This window comes from Protopterus annectens, chromosome 1.part1 (assembly GCF_019279795.1).
Source record: "Protopterus annectens isolate FY-2018-M chromosome 1.part1, PAN1.0, whole genome shotgun sequence".
Taxonomy (NCBI): Eukaryota; Metazoa; Chordata; order Ceratodontiformes; family Protopteridae; genus Protopterus; species Protopterus annectens.
The window spans coordinates 908,087,051-908,114,774 of NC_056726.1; the positions used below are offsets into that span (position 1 = coordinate 908,087,051).

General features: G+C 41.5%; 1 pseudogene; it reads right to left on the minus strand.

Moving 5' to 3' along the window:
* LOC122815183 overlaps positions 1-26,776 on the minus strand; it is a 155,996-nt pseudogene extending 129,220 nt beyond the window's left edge.
* Between the last annotated feature and the right edge of the window lie 948 nt (positions 26,777-27,724).

Sequence of the window (27,724 nt, forward strand, 5' to 3'; positions counted from 1 at the left end):
TTCATACTCTTCAGAAAATTCATGCTAATGCAAAATCTGTTATTCTATCAACTTCTATGTTTGTAAGAGCAATATTTAAAATTTTTCCCTATTTTTGGGCCTTTGCCCCCCCAAGTTATATGTCTTTTCCAGATTTCTTGATCTTAGAGTTTGAGAGGTATGCCCTCACCAGTAAATGTACAATACCACAATACCACACGTTTAAAATAACAGTAAGGTTGTTGTTGTGTCTTTCGGCTTTTCCTTGTTAGTGGTCACCACAGCAGAACTCCGGTCCGCTAATGACTGGCAGTAGATTTTTTACGTGCCGAGTTGCCGGCCCTGATGCACAACCTTCAACGAAGGTACGCCCATTCACACATGTCTCCACACAGAAGATACTCTAGCTGAGAATCGAACAGGACAACATCTTACTGTGCGGCGACAATGCTACTGCAGCACCACCAAAACTGATAATTAGTCCACAGCGTAACTTTACAGCTTAATATTAATATTTCACCATTCTTCAGTTACCTCAATTACTAGTGAAAGCACTCACCATGTGCCTCTTATCTGATTATTCCCATAGCTGAGTAAATAAAGTCATGTGTTAATGTTACTAGTATTCATTTTTTCATTTAACATAAGGCATCTCTGGTTATGCTAATCATTCAAAATCACTACTGTACTGAAGTTTACCATAGTACAAGGCAAGTGTCTGTAAGGGGGGCTGCCCCTTAACCCCCCACACTTTATTTTTCTGAATTTTGTATGACTGATATTATGAGAATTTTCCTTTTAAGATTGTGTTGCACTTCATCTCTCTGTTATGACAGCAGTATATTGAACAATAATAGTGTACAGTGTAGTACAGACATAATTCAAAAGTATTACTGCATGCATATGTGACTTGAGACTGCCAGAAAAACAATACTACACCCAAATCTTTCAGAAAAGTTAATGTGGTGCTTCTTTGAGATATTTCTTAAAGAAACAAATTTGTCTCCGTGACCAAATAGTTCAGATTGTCTGGCTTTAACTGAAAAACAGTTTGTGAACATAAACTATACCTGAGAAACATCACATTGTAAGGCAACGTGCCATTCAAAGTTGTTAACACAGAAACCAAACCATTAGACTTCAGTTAAAGTTAATTCAACAGGAGGCTTGGATCAAAAATGATCAAAACCATCTCATGCTATGTCCTTTCAAGTTTACACAGGAGCATACTTTTCTATCATTGTCCAGTTAGCAGCACACATATGCTATGTGTCAGTAAAATACAGATCCCTTTACTTAATCACGAGTCATGGACTAAAAGTAAACACCAAGAAATGCATAACTGTATCCTTCCAGAAGTTATACACCCCTGGTAACTATAAAATTGACAACACACCCTAAGAGTTCACCCAGTAGTCAGGGACATGGAGACACACAAACAGTAATCTAGCCTTTGACCATCATCTGTCTACATTACTGAGGAATCATTCAATGTTGTGCAACTTAAAAAACAAAGGTATGTTATCTAGGTCCAAGGAGGTCACTTTTACGCTGTGTTTGGCATTCATCAGACCTATCATTGAGTACAATGTCCCCTTTGGTATATACCAAACCAAGCATATCCAACAGCTGGAACTTCCACACAGATTCCTTACTAAAAGAATACAGGGTATAAGTATCATGTTCTTTGCAGACCAGCTCAAGGCCCCATCTCTATATTCTATCTCCTACAGGCGGTTGAATGGAGATCTATGCCTGGCATACAAGGCATTGCTGACACACCCTGGCAGACCTCCTGCAAATTTGCAAAACAAACAGTACCAAAATTACCTGTTCTAAAGACTTAAACCTTGCCTGTGATATAAATATGACATGCTGTACAAAGAGTTATACATTCCCAGAGACTACCCCTTCTCTGGAACATCCATGTGAAGCAGAGTTCCTCCCTAACCCAATTCACATGTAATCTGGACAGTTGGATGAGGAACAAGAAATTCATCCATGGTTTGTCACCTGTCTCCCTAATGGACACAGGGAGCATATAAATGGTTCATCTCCCAGATCCCTGCTTTTAAATGCTTCATTTCCTAAGCCTCTGCTTATACTTATCTAGTGTACCAGAACTTGTCAGAGACCTGGGATGTGTGGCTAGACTTAGAAAGGCTCTTGTGGTTGTTAGCTGTTACACGCCAATGAACCTATATGTAAAACATTCATTTTGTAGGCAGGGAAGCCCCACTATGCCCTCTGAGTGTGGTACCATACATCCCATACATCCTGCTAATTATATAAAACATCTGAGACTGCAGTACATTGGGGAAAGTCCAAATTCCCTAAACCTTCACTGATCAGGGAGACACAACAAATCTAGTGGCTCAATTCACCTTAAACGTCACCCCCACTCCCCCCAAGCTACCCCCTGTTAAATCTCTACTAGCATGCTCCCCCCAACTATTAGCAGGGATCAGGTTCTGGTGGCACACATTAAGCCCAAAAACACTGCCTCAATGGACCTCAACAATATCCCCTGGTTGCCTCCTGAATAGTCTAAAACATGACCTATCAGGACCACTTGAGGCACTCTTCAACTACAGCCTCAAAATAGGTTACGTACCACTTGAATGGTGGACTGCAACTATCATCCCTTTACATAAAAGGCATACTACCTAAAGGGTACTTACCTTCTCAACTCTAACATCTCTAACAGGTCCAACAACTTACTTTTCCTAGTCCCTTACCCACCCCTCACTCTATCCCAATCCTACTTCCCCACTTTAGGCCATGGCTTTTGCAACCCTCTCTATTTTCCTGTTGCCTCCATTACTTCTCCTTCTCATTCTTACATCTTGTACTACTCCATTACCACCTGTCCATAGAGATCCTACTAATCCCCATACTAACTGCTTCTCATCTCTGCATTACTCTATTACAATCTCCTCCTCCTCTATCTTTTCCATGAACATCCCTCTGCCTAAAATCAAACTTCCTCCCCCTCACTCTCTAGCATCTAAAACCAAGACTAAGTACTTGACTTACAACCCATTTAATTTCAAACTTTAACAACTTCATGTAGCCCTACTTCTATCAGGAGGCATACATCCAAATCCTGGGCCCATCCATCACCCCACCATGCATAACTCTACCTCTCCCAACTTAATAAACTCATCCTCTCCTAACAAACATATTTCATTTCACTCTATGAATGCCCATAGTATTCTAAACAAAGTTAGTGAAATCCATGCCTGGATAGCCTTCCACACCCCTGATGTCATCACTCTAACAGAGACTTGGCTAAAACCCCAAACCTCTGATAAAGACATTCTCCCCCCTGGTTATAATATACTCTGCATAGATCGGCAAAACAAAAAAGTAGCCATCCTCTACTCCAACCACCTCACCATTACAAGTATTATGAAACCTATCCCATCCTTTTCTCCTGCTGAACTACTTACAGCTAACTTTAAAATAAATGACCACGCCACTATCACAGTAGCAGCCATCTATATTCCTCCACGAGACAACATTTCTCTGCTCGAAAATATTCTTTCATACTTTTCTCAACACATCCCCAATGAAACTATCCTCCTTGGGGATGTCAACATTAACTGGTTAACTCTCAGTAATCCAAACTCTAATACTCATATTAATTTATATGGCTTTACACAGCTAATCTCCCAACCTACCTATACAAACAACTCTGACACATCTAGTACTCTTATTGACTGGGTACTTGTATCTAATCCTTCCAAATATCATAACCCTGTAACCCTACCAAACACCCTGAGTGATCACTCCCCTATAAAAGTGCTTAGGTTCATTCCCCACTTCTCACAACCTCCTAAATTTATCACTTGTTGTAAACTCTCTAACTTCCATCCAGAAACCTTTAATGCCCTCCTCTCTAAAGTAAACTGGAACTTCCTTACCCAATTCCCACTAGAAGAAGCAGTCCTAGCTTTCAACTCCACCTTCCTTAGCATCTTAGACTCACTTGCTCCCCCCTCACAAAGTCCGAATTAAGTCCACCATATCTCTGTGGCTTTCAAAAGACACTCATACCCTTATGATAACTAGAGATAAATTATGGAAAAAATGGTCACAAACTAAGCTCTCTGCAGACTTACAAAAATATAAAGAACTTAGAAATCTGACAAAAAAACACATAAGCAAAGATAAAAAGGACTTCTATAACAAACCTCCCGCAGCCTTAAAATCTAATCCTAAAATATTCTGGAACTCTATTAACCAAATATTATATCCCGGTAATCTTAGCTCCCCCAATCCATGCCCAGACAAGACATCTGAAAAAACTGCCACTATCTTCAATACCTATTTTATCGATTCATTATCTAAGCTACTGAACCCAAACCCAAACTTCTCTACTACTAACATCTCCTACTTTTCTGAACCTACTCCTAATACTACCTCCTCAAATACCTTCTCCCTCAAACCTGTACCTACTAGCTACATCAAAACTCTACTGTCTAAATTAAAACCAGGCTCAGCATCAGCTGACAATATTCCTTCCACTTTTCTTCTACTAGCAGCTGACTCTCTTGCTCTCCCTGTATTTATCCTAATTAATCACTATATCTCTGAATCTAAAGTCCCTTCCATCTGGAAAAAAATGCTACACTCTACCTATACACAAAGGAGATAACTCCTCTGATATCGCCAACTTTAGACCTATCGCTATCCTCTCCCCTCCCTCTAAAGTACTAGAAAATGTATTCATAAACAAGTTATGCAGTATCTAATACAGGAAAATCTGCTTACACCCACTCAGCATGGCTTCAGACCCAAACATAGCACCACTATAGCTCTATTATCCTTCCTCAACACTCTCTTCTGCTGCAAAAACTGCATAACCTCAACTTCTCCTCTGATACTGCTGCATGGTTCTCCAACTACCTCACTGATATATCTCAATCAGTGAGATGGCACTCTGCACTCTCCCCTCCTCTCCCTATAAAAATGAGTGTACCACAAGAGTCTATCCTAGGGCCTTTACTTTTTAATATCTTTGATAATCAGCTCTATACCTCCTGTCCTCAGTCATCTTTAGTGCAGTACGCAGATGACTCTACAGTCATCACCAAAGCCAACTCTCCCTCTAAGCTCTTCTCAGCTACTTAGGCATCTTTTAACTTAGTTGAAACATGGTTCTCCAACAACCTGCTCATCCTTATCCCTAAAAAACAAAGCTGTTACTCTTCCTACCTAAAAGGTTCAACAATATTAAACCCTCCTTCTCCATACAGTCCCTTAATAACACTCCCATTCAGGTAGAATCCAGTACTAAGCTCTTAGGCGTAACCATCGACGATCAGCTTAAATCTGACTTGCATGTTAATAACTGTATCAAAAAGACTCATTTAAAACTAGGGCTCCTTTACCGTAACAAGAAATTCTTTACCTCTGAAGCCAAGATTACTCTCTCTCTTACCTACCTTCTACCCAGTCTAATGTACAATTCTCAAATTCTCACAAATCCTATCTCAGTACTCCAGACCAAACTTGAATCTACCTGCAACAAGGTAGCTAGATTTGTTGCCCAACAAACCTACAAATCCCATCACTGTCTCTCTCTAAAACACCTAAACTGGCTTGAATTACCCTGCCAGCTACTTTTCTCTCAGCTCCAGATCATCCATTCTATCCTATACCAGCCTTCCTACTGCCCAGCACTATCCCCTCTCATCTCTCATTATTCTCCCTCCAGACCTCTCCAAAGCCCTAACCAAGACCTACTACAAATCTACAAACCCAAGTATAAATTTGGTCACAACATGTACAGCTATCACCCCACTATTGCCTGGAATAGGCTCCCACTAGAAATCAGGATCTTTACACATCCTAAACAATTTAAGACAGCCACCAAAGAGCACTTTAAAAGTCACTGGTCCTGCCACTGCACTCTCCTTCCTTAAACATCCCCTACTTCTCATACCTTAATCTACTTTCTGTCCTTAACTCACTCTTCTCACTAGCTCTCTCTAATCTTCCTTGACTACTCTTTTTACTGTCTTCTAAAATCTATTAAGCAAATCGCCTCAGAGAAACATTCTATTGTAATTATCTTGCCTTCATGAAACTACATTATGATAAAATTGGGCTTTTGTAACCACTTGCCCCCAAAACTATACTCATCTTAATGACATATTTATTTTTATACATCTTGAAATAGTTATGCTATACTCCTGATTATTGACACTGTATAACATTGTATTGCTACTTAATGCCTTATAATAATCCTGTAACATTGCTGTTTAATGCTAATTTATAATAAAATTGTATAATATGTTGGAGCTGTTCTCCCCGGGCCTATGCTGAAAAAGTGCTCTTCAGCTAAGTCGGACAATCCCGGTCAACAAATGTAAAATAAAATAAATAAATCAACTAATGTAACCTAAAGTGAACTACTCTATCTAACTACTTTATTTTCCGGACTGCTGTATTGCCTACTGGCCTTGTCAGCCCTGCCTGCCCAGGTACACAGTCCCAAAGAATTGGCCTTGGAATTGGTGCTCCATTTCTATTAGTTTTCCTACTAAGCCTAACACTATTAGGAAAAGCAGTATACAATCACCTTAGCCTCACTAGCCCAGTGCTGTTTCTGATTTTTTTTAGCATTCCTGCCTCGATAACAACCAGGCTAGCCCTGCTCCTTTCGGCCTCGCTTCGCTCAGGTTCTCTCCACTCCTCTACCCTACCCCCATTCCACCCACCCCAATTCAATTTACTTTATACAAACCACTCCCTCCCATTCCTCTCTCACTATCCACCCATCAGCAACTTCCTATCACTAAAGACTCCCACCTCAAAAGTAATCCAACCCAATCAACATTACTTCCTGCCCTTAACTATCTTAACATGCAACACCTGCTTATCTTCACTACTCTCCTCATACTCTTTTCCACTCTCACTTCCTACCATTCCCACCTTTCCTACTTACTCATATGCTCTGCTACCTCCTATACCCATATTACTCATCCAACAACTTCCTCTTTTATTATATCCCCATCTCTATTCAACCTCTCTACCACATGTTATCACAAACTACCTCAATTTCTAATCCTCCCACCTACCAGCAAACCTAAACTACCCAAACTTCTTTTACCTTTAACTACAACTGCTCTTCTCACTAAAAACTTACTCAACTCTGGGGATATCCACCCCAACCCTGGTCCCTCTCCCACTACCCTCAAACAAATCCCCCTCAATCATCCACCCACATACACCTCTCCAAACTCCTCTCACTATCCCTATCCCCATACACAAAAACACATCCTTATCTAAGCACCTCTCTATATACTCACTGAATATTCAAAGCTTAACAAACAAAATCTCTGAATTCCACACCTGGATAACCCATACTGCCCCCGCCCCATCCTCTGCCTATCTGAAACATGGCTCAAGCCTCACATATCTAATAATGAAATTCTCCTACCTGGCTATAATATTTTTTGATCTGACAAATTCCAGAAAAAGGAGGTGGTGTAGCAATCCTCTACTCCAATAGCCTCAGTCTTTTACCCCTTTCCATACCCATCCATAAATTCTACCCAGCTGAACTTATTATTCTAAACTGCAACCTTAATTCTTACAAGAAGTTCACTGTTACCTCCATCTGTATCCCCCCCAGGGAATAACTTGTCCATTATAGAAGACATCCTATGCTGGTTTTCCAAAATACACCCTATGAAATCCTCATCTCAGGTGATGTCAACTTGGATTGGTCCAAGCTTAATACTGACTCTCCTCAACTCAGTATCAACCTACATGGCTTCCACCAACTCATGTCTTCCCCCACCCGCCTTCACAAAAACTCAATATACAGCTCCATAATTGACTGAATTCTCACTAATTCTCCGAACCAGTACCATAACCCCACAATCTTACCAGACTCCCTTAGCAATCACCACCCCACCGCTGTCCTCAGACACCCCACTCAACCTCCCAAACCATATCTTTACAGAATTTGTCGTAACCTCTCTAACTTTAATATATCCCAATTTAACGCCACTTTTTCCAGTACGGACTGGTCAATCCTTAGACAAATCCCTCTCAATGAAGCAGTCAGTATGTTCAATACTATCTTCCCGAATACCCTAAACTCCCTTGTTCCCTCTAGGAAGATTCAGATTAAATCAAACTATGCTCCCTGGCTTTCCAAGGAAACTAGGTCCCTTATGCACAAAAGAGATAGTACTTGGAAAGCCTGGATGAAAACTAAAGAACTGCCCTTACTACACAAATATAGACAGCTTGGGAATCTTGCAAAGAAACTAAGAAACAATGACAAAAAGTCCTACTATAACTCTGCTCAGCTTAGCAGTAAATCCAACCTCAGTAGTTTTGGTCTACTCTGAAAAAAATATTCTCTCTCCAGGCTGTCCCTCATACCCCTGTCTCTACCCTAATATACCCCCCAGGAAACTGCTACCCTACTCAATAAACACTTTATGGATACAATCCCAACACTCATACCTTCCAACTACAGCAAACCCTCTATCCCTACCCCTCCCAACCCCCCTAGATACTGACCATTTCTCCTTTCATCCTGTTCCCACTTCATACATCAGAAAACTTCTTCTAAAGCTCAGACACTGCTCTCCCTCCACTGACAGACTACCCCCTTCCTTGCTGCTGAATCCATTACCTATCATGCATCTATTCTAATCAATAGATCAATTCTTGAATCCACCATTCCCACTTTATGGAACACTTTCTTCACTATTCCCCTGCATAAAGGTGGAAACTCTAAAGATCCTTCAAACTACTGACCCATCACCATCCTATCCCCCCTGTCAAAAATTCTTGAAAAATGCATTTGCTCACAACTTCTTAACCACCTCCTCCAGCACAACCTTCTCACTCCCACTCAGCGTGGTTTCCGTCCCAACCACAACACTAATACTGCCCTCCTATCCTATACTCATACCATTGCTGAGGCCCTAGATAACAATAAATTCATAGCTTGTCTCTTCCTTGACCTCTCCAAAGCTTTTGATACAGTCTCCCACCCTCTACTGGTAGCCAAACTTGCTAATCTCAATCTATCCTCCACTTCCCTTGCCTGGTTCTCCAGCTACCTTTCCTGTAGGCAACAATCTGTTAAATGGCTCTCATCCTTCTCTCCATTCATTCCTGTCCCAACAGGAGTTCCTCAAGGCTCCCTATTAGGTCCCCTTCTGTTTAATGTCTTCACCAATGATCTCTATACTTCTTGCAAACAATCCTCCCTCATCCAATATGCTGACGACTCAACTCTCATCTCCATTTCTAACAATATCACAGAACTCCATACCCTAACCCAGCATGCCTTTCTATCCACTGAAAAATGGCTATCCGATGACCTACTTATCCTTAATCCCAAAAAGATAAACCTCCTGCTCTTTCTCCCTCGTTCTCTCACTCAGCATAAATCCACCATTACTATTACATCCTCTAACAATACAATTATCCATCCTGAAACCCACACAAAACTCCTTGGTGTTATCATTGACGATTAACTCAATTTTAACATGCACATACTCCAATGCATAAAAAAGACTCACCAAAAACTAGGTCTGCTTTATTGAAACAAAACATTTCTAACCCCTAATGCTAGACTCTCACTAGCACAGGCACACCTCCTCTCCCCAGTACTTACTAACATTCAAACCACAACCTTGAACAAACTACAACAAACTTACCATAAGATAGCCAGATTTGGTACAAATTCCCCATACAATGCACATCACTGCCTCACCCTTAACTCTTTCCAGTGGCTTGAACTTCCCCAACAACTTCTACTATCACAATTCCAAATATTACACTCCATTCTCTACAAACCTTCCTCTTATCCAGCACTCTCTTCCTTTGCCTCCATATATTCTCCACCTCGGACCCTACGCACCTCTAATCAGCAACTACTAGAAATCTACCAACCCAAAACCATAGATAAACTGCTCTACAAATACTCTGTCGCCCGTGCCTGGAACAAACTACCACAAGACATAAGATTCATCTCCCACCCACCACGCTTTAAAAAAGAAAATCAAACTACTCCTACTTAAGTCCAAAACTTGACCTTGTCAAGACCCAACCTAAGCGTTCCCTAATACACCTTCAAACTATCCCTCCCCTTACTACCATTACCCTACTCTGCGTATACTTACTATACTCTGTGTAATATTCTGTTGGTCAGATCTCAATGTAAACATGTGTGTGTGTGTGTGTGTGTGTGTGTGTGTGTGTGTGTGTGTGTGTGTGTGTGTGTGTGTGTGTGTATATATATATATATATATATATATATATATATATATATATATATATATATATATATATATATGGGATCCGGAAAATGTCGATCACAGATACACCAAAGCGCTTAACATCAAAAAACGCTTCCCTGTATGTGTGCCTGTTCCGTAGATTGGTCTACAATGCGGGTAAGGGAAAATTCCCTTTTCCCCACTGTAGTGCAATCACGGAGTGAGAATATTAAAGTAGGGGGGTGTAGGGGGTGCAGGGGGCAAAGCCTCCCTGCAGAAACGTAGATTTTTTTTGTTGAACTACACATACGCAGAAGCACTTTTTGATGTTAAGCACTTTCGTGTATGTGTGTTTGATGTTTTGTGATTCGGACATATGCTAGTTGAGCATGTGTCCTAGATCCATATATATATATATATATATATATATATATATATATATATATATATATATATATATATATATATATATACATTAGTCTGTATAAACTTTATGTAGCTCTTCCTTGCGCATGTAAGCCTTTTTTGTGTTTTTAAACTCTTGAAAAACAAGTTTCATTGTACTGTCTTAAATATTTTTATTACTGTAAATTGCTGTCATGTTTGGAGCTTTTCTCCTCGGGTCTCCACTGAAAATGGGCCCTAAACCCAGTTGGACTAACCCCGGTTAACAAATGTCAAATAAATAAAATAAATAAAAATAACAGGATACCACCAACCAAACCCAGGAACTGCAGATCCATGTGCCTGACGTGTCTAATATGCAAAGCCATGGAATAAATTATCATGGAAATGATCAACAAGGACATGGGCAACCAACAGGCACCGGACCCATCCCAGCTTGGCTTTTCTAAGAGAAGGTTGTGCCTACTAAACCTGGTTCATTTCTTCAAGAAGGTTACCAAAGCAATGACAATGAGGATAAAAAAGTGCATACCGAGACTTATCCAAGGGATTTGATACAAAACCCTACTTGGGCATTGTTGATGAACTCTCCAAATTAGGCATACATCCCTACTAACTTGCAGGATTGCTGGCTGGCTCACTGACAAGACCTAAAAAGTTAGGATTGGCAAGACCACCTCCACCAAGAGACCAGTCAACAGTGGAGTATCCCAGGGCTCCATGCTGGGCCCTTTCCTGTTTGGCATCTACTTCCTGGAAGTCAAAGCTAATGTCAAAGGACTTTGTCTCTCCAAGTTCAGAGACAACTGTAAATTGGGAGCTGTCATAGAATCTCCCTATTAAAAAACATCTTGCAAGAGGGTCTAACACGGAGAAATGACTGGTGCCATTGCCACAGTTTAAAACTCATCAAGAAATGCACTATAATTTCCTATGGGAAACTGTCTACCCATGTTAATTACTCCAGTGATGAAACACCCCTAAGAGTCGATCCAGTAGTCATGGATCTGGAAACATATGTAGACAATAATCTTGTCTTTGACCAACATGTAGCAAAGATAGTAAGAAAATATTTCTATGTAAAAGCCTTCTTCACATATTTCTGCAATCTCAAAGGTAACACCCAAATCTACTCTGAACTGGTGGTCAAGAACGCCACCTACACAAACACTGTAGATATAGCCAACCTGATGGCAGACAGGTTCAGTGTAAACTTTACTCCCCTGTCCTACCCATCAATAAACCAGGACATCTCCCGCACCTGCCCCTGTCCCATAATCATCAGGGAACAGGTCTTTAATGCCCTCTTAAAGGCAAAAAATACAGCCTCCATGGGACCTGACAACATCCCTGGCTGTGTCCTACATGAACTCAGGCAAGATCTCTCAGCAGCAACCAAAGCCTGAGCACCGGCTTCATACCAGCCGAATGGTGGACAGCCACTGTCATCCCTCTACACAAAGGTGGAGCATCCACCATCCCAGTCAGTTATAGGTTCATCAGCCTAACTAGCCTGATGTGCAAAGCTATGGAATGCATTATCATGGACCTTCTAAACAAGGATGTTGGCAACCTCCAAATGCATGAACCCACACAGTTTGATTTTGTCAAAAGGAGATCATACCTGTTAAACTCGGTCGATTACTTCAAAATAGTCACCAAAGCCATGGATGAGGAGAAGACGGTGCACATCGCTTATCCTGACCTAGCCAAAGACTTTGACACTATTCTCTACTCTGGCATAATAGATACTTTCTCCCAGCTAAGCATCAACTCGTATGTTACCAGATGGGCAGCTGACTGGCTCACTGCTAGAATCCCCTCAGTCAAAATAGGGGAAGCCACCTCAAGTAGTAGACCCGTAATGAGCAGCATACTCCAGGGATCGGTCTTGGGGCTTCTACTGTTTTGACATGCTTTTATGAGGTGCAAGTCAAAACCAGTGGTCTGTGGCTGACCAAGTTTGCAGATGACTGCAAGCTGGGAGCTGTCTTAAATTCCCCCAGTGATGTGAATATCCTCCAAGAGGGCCTTACCCGAACTAAAGACTGGTGCCAGAAGCATGGCCTCAAACTGAATGGCAAGAAATGAATCATTATCCCCTTTGGGGAAAATGGCAAACCTACTAATTATCACATTATTAACAATGTACTAAGCCCACAATCAGTTGTGAGGGACATGGGCACCCAGGTTGATAGCAACCTAACTTTTGACCACCACATTGCCTCTGTTGTATGGAAGGCTTTCTACATGGTCCACCTCATAAGTAAGGGTATTTCATCCAGGAACAAGGAGGTCATAACATCCTTGTACTCCTCCCTTATCAGACCCATATCCGTAAGTCAACCTCCACTCGCACAACCCACATGCAAGGCCTCAAGCTGGTCTGTGACATTAATAGAACTTGTTGGTGAAATAGATTTGTGTCCCAAAGACTCCCCCCATCTGTGGTGTAGACTCCCTCTCCATATCAAGCAGAGTACCTCACTAGCTTCTTTAAGAGGAACCTGGATGACTGGATGGGAAACAGAAAATACACTCCAGGGATCCCACCTGTGTCCATGCTGGACAAGGGAAACATGCTGATTTTATGGGAACATGGGTGAGATTCTTGGCTAGGCTTATAAGGGCTTCTGGACCAATGGCCTAGTATCATCCTATGAACCTACATCACCCAACTTATTGTTAAAGGTTTGTCATCCTGATCCAAGGGTATGGTGTCCAGGTCCAAGGAACTTGTAGTACCACTTTAGTTGGCCTTTATCAGACCCATCATTGAGTACAAAGCCCCTTTGGCATGTACCTAACCATGGCATTTGCAACAGTTGGAAAGCCCACAAAGGTTCCTCATCACAAGAATCCAGGGCATGAATAGACTGTCCTACACAGATTGCCTAAAGCCTCTGTCTCTGTAGTCTGTATCCTACAGGCTTCTGAGAGGCAAACTATGCCTGGCTAATAAGACATTCTCAGATCCAGCAATGATGGATCTTTTGCACATCCAGAAAACAAACACCACTAGAAATACTAGATTCAAGTATTTGAACTTAATTTGTGACAGAAATAGACATGCTGGAGGGACAGATATGTGATACAAAAGATCCTCATGTTATGGAATGGACTAGGCTCCCCATCCATGTGAAGCAGAGTTCATCCATGACCCTTTTCACATACAACTTTGACCAACGGATGGGAAATCAGAAATTTACCTCGGTCTGGCTCACATGTCTCTCATAGACAGAGGCCATCGGTAAGTATAATGTTCTTCAGTTAACATTCCCCCCACTAGTCTCTTAGCTACTGCCTTACTAAAATACTCCCCACTCCTAATAGATTCCCAAGGTACTCAGGGACAAATTTGGGTTGGGGTGTATGGTTATGTTTTTAAAGGCCCTTACCATCACACACACCTGTTATGTTACCTCCCCTTGGACACACACACACACACACACACACACACACACACACACACACACACACACACACACACACACACACACACACACACACACACACACACACACGTTGCTTGGAAATTAATTCTTTGTTACTTGGAAATCCACCCAGGCCTAAAATGGTGCTAGAGTAGTAGATAACACACTTTATGGAAGGTAAGTAAAGCAAATGTATGACAAGAGTGTGCCAAGGAAAAGTGGTGATCTTGAAAGTTTTGTCTGAGGAAAAAATAAACACATCCTGACCCATGACCTGCTCTCTCATAGGTTCATAGGTAGGTACTAGGCTATCTGCCCAAAGGCATTTATAAGCCTAGCCAGAATGTGTTGGCTTTCGCCATCCCCTTAAATTAGTTCCCTGTGCCTCTGTCTAGCAGAGCCATTAAAGTGATCCCTGGGATAAACTTTCTCTTTCCCATTTTCCAAATGACTGCCCCCCACCCCCCAAACAGCAATGTAGATAAATGGAAATAAAGAAGCCAAAAGCATTTGCGAAATGGATGTGAGATGGCAAGACAATAAAGATCAGGGTAACAGAATTATAGGTTCATAGGTAGGTACTAGGCTATCTGCCCAAGGGCATTTATAAGCCTAGCCAGAGTGTGTTGGCTTTTGCCGCCCCATTGATTAATTAACTGAGCCTCTGTCAAGCAGAGCCAATGAAGTGATCCCAGGGGGAGTATTTTCTGTTACCCATCCACATAATCCCTTGCATCATCCTCAGCTGTACTGAGATGCAATTATATCCACAATAACATATTAATAACAGCTTATTTGTGGAGTTCGACACACAAATTACACAAACAAATGGAATCAGCAAACAGTTCAGTCTTGTACTGCCTAGGCTGATTGTCTGACTCCTGGCTGCTCTGTATTATGCAAAGAAAGTATATAAGAAACTCCATTTAGATTGAAATTGCCATTTAGCTGAAACACCTGATATCCTTAAAGGGTAATTTACATATATCCCATGTTGCCTCTGATTCAAGAGGTTTAAGGTATCACACAGTGGAAATTCTAGCTTTGCCAGATTTTTCTTTTTGTGTTTTTAACCAATTGTTTTTCCTATGTGACCTTTTTAAATATTGTTTTAGTCATAAAACATGGCAAAAGAAATTCACTAAATGCATATTTTACAGCATGCATCCTCAACACATACAGACAATATAGGAACTGAATGCAGTTACTCATCATAGCTAATACACTGGTGCTAAGCTGTCATTATAGGCATTTTAAACCTAACCAATTACCCCATGTGGATTTCAAACCCTGTACCTTACGTTTGTAAGGTAGACACCTTAACCATCATGTCAACCTTCCTAGTTTGACAAGCTCTCAAAACTAAAAAGTTACACATACCTGTAATAACCAGCTGCCATCAGGTGTACATATACCTTGGTAGTGTCTTCTACGGTACTGTCCTCAAAAACATAGCCCAGCACCCATGTAACAAAACATGTTAATTATCCTTGGCACATATCTCAACTAGACCATCGGGCCTTTCATAAAACTCATTCAGCCCGGTCTTAAAATATCAAGAAGCAATATAAAAAACAAAGCAATATGAGAAAACTGCACTAAACCTTTCACTCTGTGTTTTTCTCAGCAGAGTAGTAAATTCAAAACATGCCTCACTTCCTACAAAGCCATACCCCACTTCTCACTCATTGAAATTATAATCCACTCAGTATGAATCACTTACAGAATGGCAATCTCTCAGTCTCAGATATGCAGAATGAATTTCTGGCTCCACTGCCCCATTAAGCTGAATGGGAACATTTGCACTTCCTATCATGGTCTCATCAAGCTGAATGGAGACCTTTTCACTTCATTTTACACCTTTTGTGAAATTCTTGTTGCCACTCCAAAGTGTTTTTTTTTTTTACCGAAGTTTCAAGTAATTGATGAACTGTAACACACAATTAATAATGATGAAACCAAGCTTATAGTAAAGTAAAATTGGCACACTATCACTTTCCTCATCATACAGTGCAACACATTTTGTAAAGACGGTGTAATTATTTTTACAGACTTTAGGGTGTAAGTTATTATGAAATGTTAGTCACAATGTAGGCAATAACATAAACTACAGGGATTGTGAATGCTATGTAAAGACTGAAATGAAAACTAACATTTTGAAGTGATTCTGAGTATGAGCACTGAATGTATAGGTTGGCTGCCAGTTTAACAATAATTTGCAGACAAGCATATTTCCTTAGGATCCAAGCAGGTGACTGCATGCCAAGTGTCTTTTAGCAACAAATGACAACTAGAAACAAGAATAAAATTATTTGACTTTAATTTCTATTATATTGTAAGCCAGTACTTCTGAGTAATGCAGTTGTTCCTGGAACCCCACCTAAGTACCATGTTCAATCATAGCCTCACCTCAGGCTTTGAGCCCACTGAATGAAGCACAGCAACGGTTATCCTACTCCACAAAGGAGGAGCCACCACGGACCCCGGGAACTACCGCCCCATTAGCCTGATCTGCAAGGCTATGGAACGTATCATCATGGAACTTATAAACAATGACATTGGTTCATAGGTTCATAGGTAGGTACTAGGCTATCGGCCCTGGGGCCTATACAAGCCCAGCCAAAAAGGTACTCTGGCTTTTGCCACCCAAGAAAATTATTTTCCTGTGCCACTGTCGAGCAAAGCCACAGAGGTGATCCCCGGGATGAATTTCCTATTTCCCATCCAATCATCAAGATTTTTCTTGAAGAGTGCTAATGAGGAGCTTTGTTTGATATAGATAGGTAGTTTATTCCAGAGTATGGGAAGTCTCTGGGACAGGAATCTATCCCACCGGCATGTTCTGTTTATTGTGGTGACAAGGTTTAGGTCCCTAAAGCATGCAGCTCGGAGGGATTGGGATTTCTTTAAGCGGAGCATGTCCAACAGCTCTGGGTTTGACATAGCTTTGTATGTTAGGCAGAGATCACCTCTGAGTAGGCGATATGCAATGGAGTAAAGCTGGAGTTTTTTGAGACGGTCTGCATAGGGCATCTGTTTGAGGCCAGTAATCCTCTTTGTGAGGTATTTCTGCAGCCTTTCCAGTTGTTGTAGATGTCTTGTGAGCTACATACCAAAAGGGGCGTTGTACTCTATAATGGGTCTAATGAGTGATGAGTAGAGGGGAACAATGACCTCTTTTTTTCTGGATGAGAAAACTTTTGTGATGAGGTGTGCCACGTAGAAGGATTTCCTGACTACTGTGGCGATGTGATTATCAAAGGAGAGACTACTGTCCACCTGTGTCCCAAGGTCTCTTATCACACTTTTGGTGTTAAGTATACTACCGCCTATGTTGTAATTCATGGGTACAGAGTTTTTACCAAAGGGGATGACAATGCACTTTTTAGCATTGAGCTTGAGGCCATGGCTTTGACACCAGGCATCTGTCTCAGTGAGGCCCTTTTGTAGGATGTCCACATCGTTAGAAGTTTCGATTATGGCTCCTAGTTTGCAGTCATCTGCGAACTTCATTAGCCAAAGACCTTCTGTGTTAGCCTGTACTTCAGAGAAGTAGATACCAAACAGGAGAGGACCCAGGACTGAACCCTGTGGTACTCCACTTGTCACTGGTCTGAAGTCGGATTTGGAGTCTGCTACTTTCACAGTGTGGGTTCTGTCAGTGAGCCAGTTGGCAACCCATCTTGTGACATAGGGATTTATACCTAGTTTAGTGAGTTTATCTATAATTCCAGAGTGGAGGATGGTGTCGAAAGCCTTGGCAAGATCTAGATAGGCTGTGTGAACCACCTTACCCTTGTCTACGGCTTTGGTGACTGCTTCAAAGAAGTCCATCAGGTTTAGGAGGCATGATCTGCCTTTTATAAACCCGAACTGGGTGGGATCCAGAGTTTGGAGATTACCAATGTCTTTGTTTATAAGTTCCATGATAATACATTCCATGGCCTTGCAGAACAGGCTCGTCAGGCTAATGGGGCGGTAGTTCCCGGGGTCCATGGTGGCTCCCCCCTTGTGGAGTGGGATAACCATTGCTGTGCACCATTCAGCAGGCACAAAGCCTGAGGTGAGGCTATGACTGAACATGGTACTTAGGTGGGGTGCCAGTTCGTTCCGTAGTTCATGTAGAACGCAGCCTGGGATGTTGTCTGGTCCCATGGATGCTGTGTTCCTGGCTTTGGACAGTGTGGTTTTTACCTGTGCAGCCATGATTACAGGAACTTTGCATTCTTCCGGTATAGAGATGGGCTCTTTAGGGGGTGAGAGAGGGGTAAAGTTAGCACTGAACCTATCTGCCAGGATGTTGGCAATATCAGTTGCGTCTGTATATTTAATGCTATTGTGCTGTAACTCAGAGCAGATCTGAGTGTTGCCATTGAGATTCTTGACATAGCCAGAGAATGCTTTGTGGTTGTCTTTAGAATCAGTGGCGATTTTGTTTTCGTAACTAGCTTTGGAGGATTTTATCAGGGATCGCAGCTTCTTACTGAGGCTGACCAGGAAGCTCCTCCACTCGTGGGATGTTACTCTCTTTTGCAAGAGTTTCTTCCTTCTGTTGTACAGTTTGTTTATGGCAGGGGACCACCAGATTGGCTTCCTTTTTTTGGAGGATAGCATCTTGGTTCTGTTTGGGATAACATGATCCATGCACTCATAAGTGCTTATAAAGTGCAATTGTGTAGGATTCAGTAGTTGTAACTGTATTGTCCATCTGCATGGGTGTCATGAAGTTCACCACTTTTGTCTTAAGAAGCATGAAGTTGGCTTTAGAGAAATTTTTTACCATGGTTTCCTTAATGGGAGGTGGAGGCAGGATTTGGATATCTAGGGTAATTAGCTTATGGTTGGATTGGACCAATGAGGCGTTGACTTCAGGTGTGGAACACCGGTCACTCATATTGGTAATGACTAGATCTAGGATATTGTTGCCCCTGGTGGGGGTGTGGATAAGTTGATCCAGGGCATTGGAGTTTATGAATTCCAGAAAGCGTTGAGCAAAGGAGTTGGTACATGAGTAGTTTTCACAGTTAATGGTGGGGTAGTTGAAATCGCCCATTATTAGGGTGTTTGGTTGAACCCTAATATTTTCCAGTACATCAATAAAAGAGGAGTGGGAATCCTGGGGCATAGTGGGTGATCTGTAGCAAGCTACAATTTGGATTGCAGTTTTGCCCAGAGTTAGTTGCACTTGGATAACCTCGGCTGCATTATGCTGAGCAACTAGCCTGGAGGTGTGGATATCCTTAATGAATATGGACACACCTCCGCCTTTGGTGTTCTGGTCCAGGTTACATGGCCGAAAAGTGTGGTATGAGTTATAGCCCAGTAGTGCAGGGGTGCTCTCTGGAGGCTTCAACCAGGTCTCAGTCACTGCACAGATATCAATGTCCTCCATTTTAAGGAGTGCCTTGCGTGAGTGCATTTTGAGATTTAGACTTCTAGCATTGAGTAGCATCACCCTCAGTTTTTGCTTGCCTGTTCCTGTTACGGTGGTGAATTTGTCATTTGAACCTTGCCTAAAAAAGGCACTATAGGAGTGGCAAGAACCTTAGCCAGTATCCGGAATCCCAGGGGTGACAGGTGCAGGCCATCTCTGGCAAAGCATCGTGGTCTGTCGACCATGTTATCCCAGGCAGACAGAGACTGGATCCCTTTAGAATGGCACCAGAAGCTTAGCCAATTGTTGAAGTCAATCATTTTGTCCTTGTACTGCGGCATCATTCTGGGTGATGGCAGAATACTACTCAGGGCTAGGGTCATACCTGCCTGGGCTACAAGATCGGACAGCTCTTCCATGTCTCTTTTCATGTAGTCCAGGGAGGTATGTCTCAGGTCATTCACACCAACATGGACAATGACAGAGTCATATTTGTAGTTGTTGTGGAGTGACCTGAGTGCGTGGGTTATGTGGTGGATTCTGGCACCCGACAGGCAGCTGACAGTAACCTTCTCCTTGTTTAGCTTGGTGAGTGAGACATCAATGTGCCTGACTATAGAGTCACCTATGACTAGTGTGTTGGGTACGTTGTTTTGCCTTATTGGCTGTGGTTGAGTGGCACACTGAGTCTGCGGGCTATGTGTCATTTGGGTTGTGTTGGGGGGTTGAGGTTGTTTGCATTTCTGCTTTGGAGGTCTCTGTTGCTTGAGCAGATTATTACTGAGAGCCTCCGCGAATGTTTTTGTGTTTCTATGTGTGGATTTTGGTGGTGTAGATTTAGTGTAACTATGTGATGAGTGTGGTGTGGTGCAAGTGTTTACCTTCTCCTCTTGACTGTCAAGTTCAGTCTTGATTGGAGAGAGCTTTACCTCCAGTTTGGCTAGATAAGTGCATCTCTCACAGGTTGTAGTGTTGGGTGGTAGGAGGAGAGAGTTGTCTGTGTACATGAGGCAATTTCTACATTGCCCCAAGATGCCCAGATTCATCAGATAGACAGGAGAGAACACTGGGAGCTGACCACTGGACATGCCTGAATAAAAAAACTATTTTCCTCTAGATAAGTGAGGAAAGTGAGTACAAGAGCTGTTTTTCTCTAAGCAAATGAGGAAAGTAAGTACCAAAACTGTTTTCCTCTATGTATTGAGGAAGGTTGAGTGCTGTAGTAACTAGTAGGTTATTTAGTGCTTACAAGTTCTGATCACGAATAAGCAAATTCAAGTGCTAAAAGTAAGAATCTGTATCTGGACTAAACTAGTTACAGGAAAGGTAATCGCCAAACTCTGGACCCCACCCAGTTTGGGTTTATAAAAGGCAGATCATGTCTCCTAAACCTGACAGACTTCTTTGAAGTGGTCACCAAAACCGTAGATGAGGGTAAGGTGGTTCACACAGCCTATCTAGATCTTGCCAAGGCTTTCAACACCATCCCTCACTCTCTAATTATAGATAAACTCACTAAACTAGGTATAAATCCCTATGTCACAAGATGGGTTGTCAACTGGCTCACTGACAGAACCCACACTGTGAAAGAAGCAGACTCCAAATCCGACTTCAGACCAGTGACAAGTGGAGTACCACAGGGTTCAGTCCTGGGTCCTCTCCTGTTTCGTATCCTCTTCTCAGAACTACAGGCTAACACAGAAGGTCTTTGGCTAACGAAGTTTGCAGATGACTGCAAACTAGGAGCCATAATCGAAAGTCCTAACAATGTGGACATGCTACAAAAGGGCCTCACTGAGACAGATGCCTGGTGTCAAAGCCATGGCCTTAAGCTCAATGCCAAAAAGTGCATTGTCACCCCTTTTGGTAAAAACTCTGTACCCATGAGCTACCACATAGATGGTAGTCTACTTAACACCGAAAGTGTGATAAGAGACCTTGGGACACAGGTGGATAGTAGTCTCTCCTTTTATAATCACATCGCCACAGTAGTCAGGAAATCCTTCTAAGTGGCACACCTCATCACAAAAGGTTTCTCATCCAGGAAAAAAGAGATAATTGTTCCCCTCTACTCATCACTCATTAGACCCATTATAGAGTACAATGCCCCTTTTGGTATGTACCTCATAAGACATCTTCAACAACTAGAAAGGCCGCAAAAATACCTCACAAAGAGGAATACCAGCCTCAAACAGATGCCCTAAGCAGACCGCCTCAAAAAAATCTAGCTTTACTCCATCACATATCACCTACTCAGAGGCGATCTCTGCCTAACATATAAAGTTATGTCAAACACAGAGTTGTTGGACATGCTCCACTTAAAGAAATCCCAATCCCTCCGAGCTACATGCTCTAGAGGCCTAAACATAATCACCACCGTAAAGAGAACATGCTGGAGGGATAGATTGTTGTCCCAGAGACTTCCCATACTCTGGAATAAACTACCTATCTATATCAAACAAAGCTCCTCCTTAGCACTCTTCAAGAAAAATCTTGATGATTGGATGGGAGATAGGAAATTCACCCCGGGGACCACTTCTGTGGCTGTGCTCGACAGGGACACAGGAAAATAATTTTCTTGGGTGGAGAAAGCCAGGGTATCTTTTTGGCTAAGCTTATATAGGCCCTAGGGCCAATAGCCTAGTACCTACCTATGAACCTATGAATAAAATTATGCATACTAATTAGGAGGTCATTACTGGTCTACATTCCAGAGACACCTAACTCAAGAGAGTTTGTACCATAAAATGTACAGTTCAGTCAGGCAAATTTAAGCAGAGCCAATTAACTAATGCATGAGATACTAAATCTCAAAGACTGGAATAGTTTCATGCCCACAAGTGTAATTAGGGACAGATATAGATGAAATGGCACACTAGGAAAAGGGTTCCACGTGTGCCCTGCTGCTCATTTACCCCTGAATATATGGCTTGTTGCCCCCACCCCCAAAATCCTGGCCTCCCCACATCAACCAACTACTTTTTATTCTTTCTTCTCTCACATTTTTTTACTCTTTAGCTTTTTTCCTGGATTACTAGTGAGTTTTCCTAGCCTTGCAAGAGATTGACTGTTTAAGAACTGCTTCTTAGAAGTCAGGTTACATTCAGTACTGCTGCTTTGCTCCTGTTGAAACATGGAGCAGAGGGACATTGGTTTTGTGTCTCGGGTTGGGTAATGCATATGGAATTTCTCTGGTCTAGTTGCCATTTTGGTGGCAGTATATTTATTTTAATTGTGAACCTTTGTGAATCTTGCCTTTCTGTTGTGCTAGTCTGCTGTGGATGCCATCCAGGGCATCTACCAAGAAAAGTCTGCAAGAGTTGTACTGACCCCAGGAACATTCAGGGTAGTAGTGATTATTGCAGGTAAGTCTATGAGCTGCTTTGCAGGAACCAGCCTGGAATTCATACTTCTGTTTTGCTTCTTTTAACAGAAGGAGCAAAGTGTCATTGATTCCCAGCTGTCCGTAGCTGAAGTGAGACCAGCCTTAGTTGCGAGGTAGTAGTTAAGAGGAGAATCACCGCTATTCATCATTCTTGGCAGACCTAATTCTGTCTTTTCAGTAAGTACTGCTAAGTTAGCCATCTAATCTAACCTCAGTGTATCATACCTATTACTTCATCCATAAATTTTCAGCGTCTACTATGATAGTCTTAAACAATCCCCTGAGTGCCATAACAAGCCCTAGCCTCCACTCACTGGTAATATGGCCTAGCTGTCTGATCTCACCCCATCTGTGGCCACATTAGGTGTTCTTAGGCAGTGTAGAAACTGCATTATGCTTACAGACTGTTCACTGCTTCTACTAATCAATGGTACGACCTGTGATTGGTTTCCATATTTCATAAAATATTTATATCTATCATTTACATCAACCCAGTACCAATACTCATAATACTTACACAACACTACAGCTATCACAATGCACCACTAACTTATGTTGAGGCTGTAAAGAAAAATTTGCCAAACCCTATTATAGTATACCACAATACCTACTCCTTAGCCACTCACACATAATGCAGAGTGCTCACCAAATAGTCACCAAAATACCCACAAGGCCAATGGAGTCTGCTTTCACACAGTGCAATGTTTTAATCATATCTGACTTTATGACTAAGCATATTGATGCCACAGTCAGTAGACATGACAAGAATAGGGTGGCTGTAAGCTGACTGATCAGTGCCAGTATCACTGATGTCACAAGGGCCATACGGGGTTCTTAAACCAGACAAACATGACTACATCCTAGTGAACGCTATGTGTGAGTGCATGATGTGATGCAGACATGATGGGAAACATGCTGGAACTCACTATGCATGTGCTAGAGGCAGAAAAGACACTGGCCTTCAGTAGTATCTAGTCACCACCAAGAAAGATGCCTAGATAAGTCAACTGGCCATAACAATTAACTAAATAGTTGGTATCATTTTAAGGGGATACAGTATGTCTCTACCTGTGATGATATTGTAAATAAGACTTCCTGGTTCACCTCACCAAGGTTGGCTTACACGCAAGGGCGCCCGCAGGCAGGTGCAAGGGGCTGCACTTGCACCCCCCTGGAATATGCTGACTAGTTAATCTTTTCATTTAAAATTACAAAAAAGTTCTTTAAGAACGCCCTTCAAGTCCAGGCGCAGATGCTGACATCATCGCGCGGTGCACAGTTTGCGAGCGGGAACTGAAACAGACGGTTTCAGGTTTTGAAATGGGTTTACTTTACCTGCGACTCAGACTTAACAGACAGGATGCTTGTCAGAGTGAGTAAGCTGTGTGTGTGTGTGTGTGTGTGTGTGTGTGTGTTTGTTAGAGTCCTGAAGTATTCCTGGTATCTTTATCTCGTGCTGATGTTTTATAATCTGGTGTTGATTTACCTGGCTTCTGATACAATTGTATGGTTTTGTTATCTGTTCATGATAATGAAAGTTATAGTATTTAAAACAAAATCGCTGCTTGAAAGTCAAACAATCAAAGCTTTCTGACTAATTACATTCTTTTGTTGAAAACCACGTTGCCAACACAGAGTAAGGTTAACATGTCAAGATATCTATTGATACAAAATTCCCCTAGAGGGGGAAAAAGCAAGCAAGACTTTATGTGAGTGTGTCTGTATGTTTGTGCGGGTTTCCATTATTTGTGCAATTGTTTATGACTGACTTCCAAATGATTGAGCTTCATTGCTCAAGATAGTTATCGCTCATCTATGCTTGCTTGCTTGCTTACTTACTCTGTATAGGAGCAGTATGTTTTTCCTTGGACTGTAGTACAGTTTTACTTGTCTGAGATGACAGCACCTTTATGTTTTAAATTATTACTATTTATCTGAAGTGCAGTGACCTCAAACTGTGAATAATAAAGTAAGGAGGTCCCTAAATGGGGGTGTGGGGACTTGCCTCCTGCAAAGAAACGATTTTGTGCATATTTTCCTCACAAAGTAAAGGCCTTGAGTATATGTGCTTTAAATGTACGTATTTAAAGTGTCATTTACTAGGAATGTAACCCAGGAAGTTCTAATATGAAGAGTCTAATTGTGAGGACTGATATGGAATCCTGCCTTCTGAGATTATACTATGCCGATAAGATAGTAGCATGTCAGAACAGTGGTTCCACAGGTAGACATCAATACAGATTAAACTCCTCCCCATTCACAAACTTCCCTAATCAAACATCATGCCCTCCTACCTGAATGCAGCTACGGTACCCTGCCTTCCGCCCACTTGCTCTGAACTCTTGAATATTTCTGCGTCTGCTCATATTCTGTGCATACTTGATGCATAGAAATATGCAGAATATATCTTGTATGGACTAATTCTAACATGTGCTAAACCTTGGACTGGAATTACTTTGGAATAATTTGGGCTGATCTGTTTCCTAGTTTTACACCAGTAGCTCAGCATTTGCTGTTGTATAAAAGGAATATTTCTTAGGAATGTAACTGTGCTTGATACATAGTACCCTTTAATCAGTTTTAAATCAGAATTTAGAACATAAGGGCAGTCAAAAGAATTTGATTGCAGTATAGTGCCATAAGTTACTTGCTCTAGAACTCCTTTATTGAGCCATGCTTACAGATAAAGACACACTAGCGTTTTGCCAGTACTGCACATGTATGTGTCACTTCTGGAAACAACATAACCATAATGATGTGGTCATTTTCATGATTGTCATCTCAGTTTGGTAACTCACTGCACTTAACAACATCTGATCATTTAAATAATCTAAGAACCTACCATGTTCATGAATCCAGTGTCCCACATCTGTAGCCAGGACTGAGGAATGGTGGTCACTGGTAAGTGCCTTCTAGCCAGGTTTACCATGTAGCCAAGACATGGTCAACCTGGAAGAACTGTACATGAGCTCACTACCCTTACTAAAGGTGGGACTGAATATGATGACAATGGAGTGGCAGGCAGTAGAGGGATGGGTTAAGGTGGACTAGGCATTTGCAAAGGGTGCTGACTCCTGGAACATGAAATGTCACCTCACTTTTAGGGAGGAAGCCTAAATTTCTATGGGAAGTTGAAGAGCAGCATATAGATTTAGTAGGGCTTACCTCAATGCATAGCACCAGTCCAAGAACCAGACTCCTTGAATAAAGGTGACCCCCCCCCCCCGGCAGGTGTATGGATACTTGCAAGCTCTTGTTTGTTGGTTATGCAGTTAGAGGTTTTTGCAAGCAGACAACAGGGTCACTGTAATGTGACTGCATGCTGCAGAAATGGCCATCATCTAAGTCTGTTGATTGCGCATATGCACCTAAGATTAATATATATATATATATATATATATATATATATATATATATATATATATATATATTTGCATGTATACACACGCGCACACACACACACACACACACACACACACACACACACACACACACACACATATATATATTTTTATATGTGTATGTATATATATATATATATATATATATATATATATATATATATATGTGCATGTATGTATATATATATATATATATATATATATATATATATATATATATATATATATATATAATGTATGTGTGTGTGTGTATATATATATAATTATTATTATTATTTATTTTTTTTTTTTTTGAGAGGATCAAATAATGTTGTCTTCTTAGAGACTGTGGATACAGTGCTTGATTATTCAATGCAACCACCTATAGACTGTATTGGAAGACTTAAGCACTCAGGAATGATGGAGATACCTAGAGGGAGATGACAGAAAGGTCTGTTTTACCTGATCTGAACTGGAATGGAAGTGCTTTTGGAATTCTGTCCTAGACTTGGATTGTTCATTACAGATAGCATTTTGAACACAAGGATGCTTATATTCATACTTGGTACCACAGCATCTGGGACCAGAGCTTAAAAGATTAGTTTTGCACTTGTCATTGGACCTGAGGTATATGTTGCAACTTGCACTGAGATCAAGAGAGGTGTTGAGCAGTCAACTCAGTCAATACCCACTGGTTAATTGGGTCAGGTGGATGAAGCAGCATTTGAAGAGAGACAGTAAACTCAAATGTGTAGTAAGGTATCTTGGAAATGTTTAGCAGATGCTTCTATGCAGAATGAGTTCAGCTCCTACCTCCAGAAGAGCTTCTTCATGTACTTGAGGAAGTTATGGACATTAAGTCTGAGGGCGTCTTGTTCAAGGCCTTGTTAGTTGAGGTAGTGGGAGCTATGGTTAAAAGGTGCTCGATGTATGTCATGGTGCTGCTGACTGTAGAACCTGCAGGTAGGGGCCAGCGGTGGGAGAAGGCATTAAAGTTAAAGAAAGTAGCCTTCCCTACTTAGTTATAATGTTAGAGGTTCTGGATTTTATTACTAGGTGATAGCAGGCCATGAAAGTAACCGCTGCAGCAGTCACCAAATTAAGGACCCATAACTGGGAAGAATTTGATGAGGTCATAAAGAATGACTTTCAAATGAACTCAAGGAAGTTCATGCAAGCCATGTGGCAATTTAAGAGAGGGAGGCTGGACACTGTGAAGGCTGTTCTCAGCAAGGGTGGGTCACCTCATTTCTTTAAAGTCAAAGAAATGATTTTTTAAATGTGATTTTCCTCTTTCTGTGTGTTGGCATGTGTTTGGGGGTGCAGTCCAAAATGTAAAATAATAGAGTTTTTTTATTTCAATGTAATTTACATGTAAGCACAATGCATAATGCATTTACCTCTATGTGTGTAGTATTTCCAGGCATATTTTGTCTTTTAAACCTTGGGGGTTTAGTTTTTTCTCTTTCTTTATTGTTATTTCCGTACTTCTGTTTTATGCTACTATG